General features: G+C 32.1%; 1 pseudogene; it reads right to left on the reverse strand.

The window, feature by feature from the left end:
* Positions 1-8: 8 nt before the first annotated feature.
* LOC106375064 lies at positions 9-5,385 on the reverse strand (annotated as a pseudogene).
* Positions 5,386-8,085: the final 2,700 nt, after the last annotated feature.

Here is an 8,085-nt window from a genome sequence, read left to right on the forward strand (position 1 = left end):
TAGTTTGCCATGATCCAGGGCTCTCCAACATTCACAGGTTTGTAATATTCATCTTCTCCAATTATGTTAGCTCTTTGGTTGTAATGGGTCTCAGTCCGTGCTTGTCCACCATTGTCCAGATCGACAACCACAGCAACTTTCTTCTCCCGTCAATGAAGAAGAAACTACCAGCTTGAAAATCAACCCGACAAGAAGAGGTGGTTCTCAAGAACTTGCTCCACGAAACTGCACCCAGATCAATATTACTTGAGACCCAAATCTCCAATGTGTGATCAATCACACTGCTTTGATGTAATACCGCAAGCTGCTCTTCTCTGACACAAGATAGAGACACAAAGTTGCCTACATCATGAGTTTTAAACGGAAGAGGCAACCGCTTTCCAAATTTTTCTGTTGTAAAATCAAAAGAGATTATCTCCTCAGTTTTATTTCTTCTACCTATCGTCCACCTCTCTTCAGCCAAAAAATAAGTATGACCCTTCAAAGACACGCCGCGTTGATAACTATCTATATTCCAGTCGGGACTGACGTTAAAAACCTTCCACGAACTAGAGCTCAACTCGTATATTTCGTACCCAAAAATCAGGTATTTGTCGACGCTTCCAAATTCACCTTTGGTGTCATACTTGCCAAAAACCCTCAAGATTTTGTAGTTACGGTTCTTGTCATATCCAACAGCATATCTGTCTTCACTTCGGAAAGTGTTTCTTGGTTGGATCCACCTTGTTTGCCCCAAATAAGGATTCCACACCAAAAGTCTCGACCTGTCCTTGGTGACACATAGCAATAAACCTCCACAGTGAAAGAACTGAGTGATTTCTACTTGGTCAAGTATACTGACTTCCTTTATAGATGGATCAACGAAGTCTCCTTCGTTTCCAATTCCTTGGAGATCAAACTTCATCGAACAAACCTTATAATCTTTCAGCATGAACCCAAGAAACTGCTTCCTTCCTGTTGATGCTGACTTACCAAAAACCTGGTTTTTGGATAAATCATTCCACTTTCTGCAAGTGGAACGCACTGCACTTAGGGATGTCAACGGAACCCTAGACAATATCTCTTCTGCCAAATCATCTGGAAGATCAGACATTGTTGTCACTTCTCCACATTTCAACAAACGGCTGCAGTGAAAAAGGATAAAGATTAGAAAGATCATATACTATACCTTGAGGGAGATAATGAGTATTCAGTGAGATACAAAAGTAGATTCAGGAACAAAAGAGAGAAGATAATAGAATCAAACCTATCGTCCAACATATAAGTTTCAGCCTTCTCTATGAAACCTATGGCAATCGCAAACCACTGCAGCTCTCCACCAAATACTTCTTTTGCTCTACGGTCCAACCCCAGACCAGCACAAATCTGCACCAGCATTTCTCTCTCGTCCAGCATATTCACAATTTTTTTATTTTGGTCGACATGTTGGGGCTTTATATACGTTCAAGATGAATCAGACTCGCTTAGTGAGCTCTTCCTTAGGAAAAAATATCAAGATCAATTTACACACCGTACCTTTAGATTTTCTTCTACCACTCGGGTGAGATAGCTTTCAAGTTCTGACCCGCGGATGTGAGTCAAATATTTTTGCCAGTTCTGAGGATTCTGCCATAAAGAGACAGGCGAATAGTCATGCATTAGAGCAATTCCAATAGAGAGTTCTCAACATAAAATTCTCAAAATAAATATATATATTATGTATATATAAATATTAATATTTAATTGCAAATATCTCAAAATTATCGGAAACTTAACGAGAATTCGGCCAAAAAAAACCTCAACTTTGCACGAATTGCCAAAAAAAACATGAACTTTTGGGCTGACCAAAAAAACACCAAACTTTCATTGACTGCCAATTTAGCACGCCGTCAACAAATTTGACGTCGTTTTACATGATTTGAAATTTAAAATATGTAGACCTCTGGATTCGAACCCAGGTTGGTTGGTCAAATGACAAGGTATTTTACCACTGGCCTACTGACATTTTCAATGTACTTACTAACATATTTACTTTTATTTGGTACATATTAAATATAAAAAATTCTCTAAAAACTTAATAAGACCTTTAAAATTCCAAAAAAATAAAGAAGATTTTTATAAAATTAATTTAGAAATTAAAATTAAAAATAAAATTTTATTTTTCTTTTAAAAAAATAAAAACTCTTCCAAAATTTTCTAAAAACTTAAAAAGATCTTTAAAATTCCAAAAAATTGAAAAAATAAAGAATTTTTTTATAAAATTAATTTTGAAATTAAAATAGAAATTTTTTATAAAATTAATTTTGAAATTAAAATAGAAAATAAAATTTTATTTTTTCTTTTCAAAAAAACACGAACTTTTCACGAATTGAAAAGAAAAAATCAAATAAATTTTATTTTCTATTTTAATTTCAAAATTAATTTTCTAAAAAATTTCTTTATTTTTCAATTTTTTGGAATTTTAAAGTTCTTTTTAAGTTTTTAGAAAATTTTGGAAGAGTTTTTATTTTTTATAAAGAAAAATAAAATTTTATTTTTAATTTTAATTTCTAAATTAATTTTATAAAAATCTTCTTTATTTTTTTAATTTTTTTAGAATTTTAAAGATCTTATTAAGTTTTTCGAGAATTTTTTATATTTAATATGTACCAAATAAAAGTAAACATGTTAGTAAAAACATTGAAAGTGTCAGTGGCCCAGTGGTAAAATACCTTGCCATTTGACACCCCAACCTGGGTTCGAATCCAGGGGTCTACATATTTTTAATTTCAAATCATGTAAAACGACGTCGTTTCACTTAATGCCAACAATAAACGACGCCAAATATTTCTGTTAAATTTGTTGACGGCGTGCTAAATTTGCAAGTCAGCGAAAACATTGTTATTTAATTCTAAAGTCAATGAAAGTTTGGTGTTTTTTTGGTCAGCCCAAAAGTTTATGTTTCTTTTGGCAATTCGTGCAAAGTTGAGGTTTTTTTTGGCCGAATTCTCGAAACTTAACCTAGCTTTAAAATATCTACGGTTAGATACTAGTATTTATATATACATACATGTATTTTGAGAATCCCACAATTAAATATATAATGTTTAGTTCTATGCTCAAGGAGTATGTAAACTTAAGAAGAGAGGCTATACTTACATCCAACCTGCCTAGATTTGGTTTGATTATCTGAACAGCTTCGAAAGGGTATCTCTGCACCAAAACCTCACTTAGTGTCCAACCAACTTGAAGGTGACATATTTATTGTAAAAGTATACAGCCTACCTTCACGCAGATACCAAATCCTATACACAGCTCCTCTGGCAAGAAAGTAGTCTTGGAAGCAGGAGTCACCAGGATGCAAACTTTCCTCTCTAGAGAAACAAACAGAGGCACAACAGATCATTCTATGCACAAGTTCCATACAGTAGAAGAGGCTAGCACGAAAATGAGACGGGAAAAAGTACCAGTCTGGAAAACATGACAGCTCTTCTTGCATTCCTGATGGCAATTCTTCTGCTTGCGCTGACCTTCACTCACTATAGCATTTTGCATAAATCGATCTGCCATCCCGCGGTTAGGATACTGCAGTATACATAAACAAAACTAAATAAAAGTGCCTCAGGAAGAACAATGAAAAAGATACTAAAGGCTACCCATATACTTATTGACAATTGGAAAAAAAAAAAAAACTAAAGGCTAGCATATGCTGACAATGGTTTCCATAACACAGGATGTTGCTTTGCCAATGGCAAAATACTAAAGGCTAGCATATGCTGACAATTGAAAATAAAAAACTCAATGAGAATGAAAACAGGAGCAGGTGACGAGATAATTTTGCAAGGACCTAATATCCACAACATAGAGTGTAGTAGAAACTGGACAACCAAAAGAAAGTTCAGTTCAGAACATAAGCCAAGCAAATAAAAATACACAATTCAGGTTCGTACGGCAAGAAAGTTTAAAACCTACATGGCCAGCCAGAGACGGAAGCCACGTAAATCAAGACCAAAACAAATCCAAACACGCAGTTCTGTGTTGATGTATAACAAGTGAATAAGTGTGCACTAAACTGAAAGTGAGAAACTCTACGCAACGTATATAACTTTATCAGTCGGAGAGAAGCAAAACCCAGAAGAGATGTGCATGGATCAGACCAAAAATAAAAGAGATGTGCATGGATCAGACCAAAAATAAAAGAGATGTGCATGGATCAGATCAAAAGGCAATAACACCAGGACTGAATAACACTATAGATCCACCCAGGAACCAAGCCAATTAAAGACCCAATAATCGGTGAAAGAAACAAACATGATTCGGTGAAAACGATGAAGGGAGAATCTGGTACCAGTAGAGGCTAAAAGGAGATCAATGAATCTACCTACTCGCTCGCTGTATACGTTTGAAGGTATGTTTAATTGTTCTTTGGTGGAGATTTGTTTCCTTATTTTTTCTAATGGTTATTGTTCGGGAAGCCCATAAAAGCCCACTCCTTAACTCCCTTGGGCATTAACGACGTCATATATAAGACCAACTCTCATAAGAGAAGATGCACTCTCCAATAGTAGCATGCTGTGGAAAGTAGTGTCACGACCATGACCAGGGACTTACCTTAGGAGGTGTTGAGAAAGAGAAAATGGCTTGAGACCCCTCTCTCACATTATAATTTTAGGGTCTCATTCTATTATAATTTATTTAACAGGTTAAACAAATTATTTTGAGTTTTTTAATTTAATAGTATATTACAGGGTAATAACTTTTACATATTTATATGTACTATCATGCTTTGTTTTCTTTTGTATAATCTATGGGTTTTGCATAAAATATAATTATATTTTGCTGTTTTTTCACTGTTTTTTTTATCTTTTATTGCTAAATACTTTTCATCCATTGATATTAATTATAAGTTCTGTATATATTGTATAAATTTATACATATACATACACAACCAGGACAGACTCAGTATCATCTAGGGTCCTTGGACAACAAAATTTTATATACCTTATAATTATAAGTTTTAATATTATTTAGAAATATTCTTTAAAACAATATCAAAAATCTAAAAAAAAAACTAACAAATTTGTTTTCATTAAAATATTTTATATTAGTATGTTTTATAAGACCTTCTAAATATAAATTAAATATTATATTTAAATTTTCAATATTTCGAGTAGGTTCGGTGTATTCGCTTTGACCATTCCTTATACGAAGCCGTCCATGAACACAATATTTCATATGATTTGTAATATTAAATATTTATTTTATATAATATATAGTTGTTTCTGCATCACTATTTCATATGATTTGTAATGTTAAATACATTTTGTTTTATTATTTGTATTTTAAAACCTAATAAAATCACTTTAAGTTTAGCTTATATTTTTAATATAAAATATCAAATACCATAAGATATTAGAGAGCTCTAATAATTGACCACTCTCTTAAAAAACATTTTAGCCATAACATGGAATTTGATGTTTTGGTGTTCAATTTTTTTTAATAATTATAATTGACTAATTTCATTTTATCACATTAAATTTTATGCATTTAAAATAAAAATCACAGAATAAATTGTTTTTATTACAAATTGATATAACTGATAATTGATTATATTATTAATTAAAATATAAATAAAAGAATATTTTAATATTTTTAATGTGTACAATAAAAATATAAAATAAAATTAGTATGATATATTTATCTTAACTATAATTTTAAATTAATTAATAATACTAATAAAATTAAATGAGAAATAATAAAATACATTAGTTTAATATTTGGTGTGATGAATTTAATGTAACAAACCACCAAATTTTGTGAGAAAATATAATTTTTGAAGTTTTATTGGAGATGAAATTAGATCAAATTTTGTGTTTTGGAGACTCGCTAGAATTTTTGTTTTTGTTAAAACATGTAAATATCATATAATGAATTTGTTTGATTTACAAAAGCAAATCTAGAAACTGCATCACCTTGGCAAAAAAAGAAATAAAAAACAAGATGATGCAAGGATTAGATCAACATGATCAGTTTAGATCAGCCAAAGACTCATGAGACTCGCTAGAATTGATCTTTGGAAATGATGCTATGTGCTTGGTCGTTGGCTTCACCTAAGATTGCTTAAAATGGTTCAACCTTTCATAATATATTGGGTAATTTGGTCGTTGGCTTCACGAGAAGGTTGGCCAACGACCAAGCACATAGAATCATTTCCAAGGATCAATAAGTTCCGCGTAAATTAGCTCATAAATTCCTATGCGTACGAGATTCTAATTAGGATTCAAATTCCACGAACACTATGCTTAAAGATTAATAAAATTTCGTAAAATGTGACAATTATTTTATATCTCATATATGTTATACATCAAATTTAGAAGTTTGAGATGCTTGGTCACTTCTTCCGGCCTATGCGATTGCAGCCTCTCCCACCCAAGGGGCTCTCTGGTTATCAGACTTCTTTGAGTCCTATTGATTCCTTTTGCAGGTTAGTTTAAGGTGGTTCTGCCATTTCAACTCTTCAAGTGTTTAGTGCAAAGCAAAACATCATTAATCTCGGGCCTCAACATTAATCTAGTTTACTAGATTAGTCCTATTATGTTATACAAGTTTAATTTTTTTTGTGGCTTGTACAACTAATTTAGCTTCTTGAAGCTTTTTGGATCTCGAGTTTCACCACTTGTAATCTCTTTTATTACTAGTTAATGATATTAACATTCTTATAAAAAAAACTATTTTGTTTTGTAAATGAAATACATGTAATAATAAAAGTACGATACTGGATTCATACATGTTGATTTTGGAAAAAAAAATATACCATATGTTAAAATTATAACAATTGAGAAGACCTAGATATAGAATACCACTCAACTTATTATTATTTTTGAATAAATGTTAAATTTATTCAGTCAAAAATTTTAGTACATTATGCATCTGTTTCTTAAACTGTTTAAAGAATCAAAGAATTTAATCTAAGTAAGCAATTAAAGAATTGCCGGGTTCTTTTAAGTTTAAGCCGGGTCTTGTCGCGTCCCAAACCAAGTAATGAGTCCCTCCTTCTTCAATGTATATAACCCATCCCTTGAACTGATAGTAGCCTGAGCCGAACTGTTTTATCCACGAAACTTATCAAGAAACTAACATCTCGTGGTTGCTCTCTGTGACGACGTGAATTGGGCTTCCTCCATATAGAGTGTACTGTTGCTTAGAACGCATACCGGATCAGAAAAGTCTTGCATGGGGGCGTCCGTCTAGGATTGGAGATAATCTCAATGGTTTCACTCCATACCGTGGTGTTTAGTATATAAAATAATTGTCACAGTTAATAAATTGTTGGTGGGTGTCAGTCTATAAAATAATTGTCACAATTTACGAAATTGTTATGGTGGGGTCAGTCTAGGATTGGAGATAATCTCAATGATTTTGCATGATTTTAGTATGTGGTCTCCAATTTCATTAATAAAGTGTTTTTCGTTACAAATTGACTTGATTTTTACTTGAAAATTTTTAACATATTTTTTAATATTTCTGTTTCGGAGTGTTTCACAAGACATCTAATAATTACAAAATCAAAGTGGGAACAGGAAAGCCTAATCCAGAATATGTTCTAATGACTCATAAAGTCTCCTATCCTAAATCAAAAACAGTTACAGAGGACCTTAAAAGATCATGGGTGGAAGATAGGTACCTGTAAAGGGACAAACTCCTTCTCCTTAGGGCATGATTATTAGGGTCCTTGCTCTTGGGTCCTTAATACAAATATATTTATGTTAAGGACCCAAGAGTAAGGACCCCCAATAATCACGTCCTTAGAGCATCCACAATGGTGGCACCCATTGTGGAACCCTTAGGAATTTAAAAATAAATTTTTTTTTTGTTAAATAGTTAAGGATCCGAACAAAATGAGTGTTTACAATGGTGAGTCCTAATAAGAAGTTCTTAGAATAAATTTTTTTTTTTTTTTAAAAAAGTGAATTACCAAATGTTTCAATAATATAGCATGAATAAATTTAAAATCACAACAATTAAAAATAAAGATACAACAATTATTAATATTCATCACCAAGTGAGTGGCTCTTTTTTGCCAAGCAGACGTTCAAGGATCTTCTCTTTAGACAGCTTTTCTTTGAT

Source organism: Brassica napus, unplaced genomic scaffold (genome assembly GCF_020379485.1).
Source record: "Brassica napus cultivar Da-Ae unplaced genomic scaffold, Da-Ae ScsIHWf_453;HRSCAF=690, whole genome shotgun sequence".
NCBI classification, from domain to species: domain Eukaryota; kingdom Viridiplantae; phylum Streptophyta; class Magnoliopsida; order Brassicales; family Brassicaceae; genus Brassica; species Brassica napus.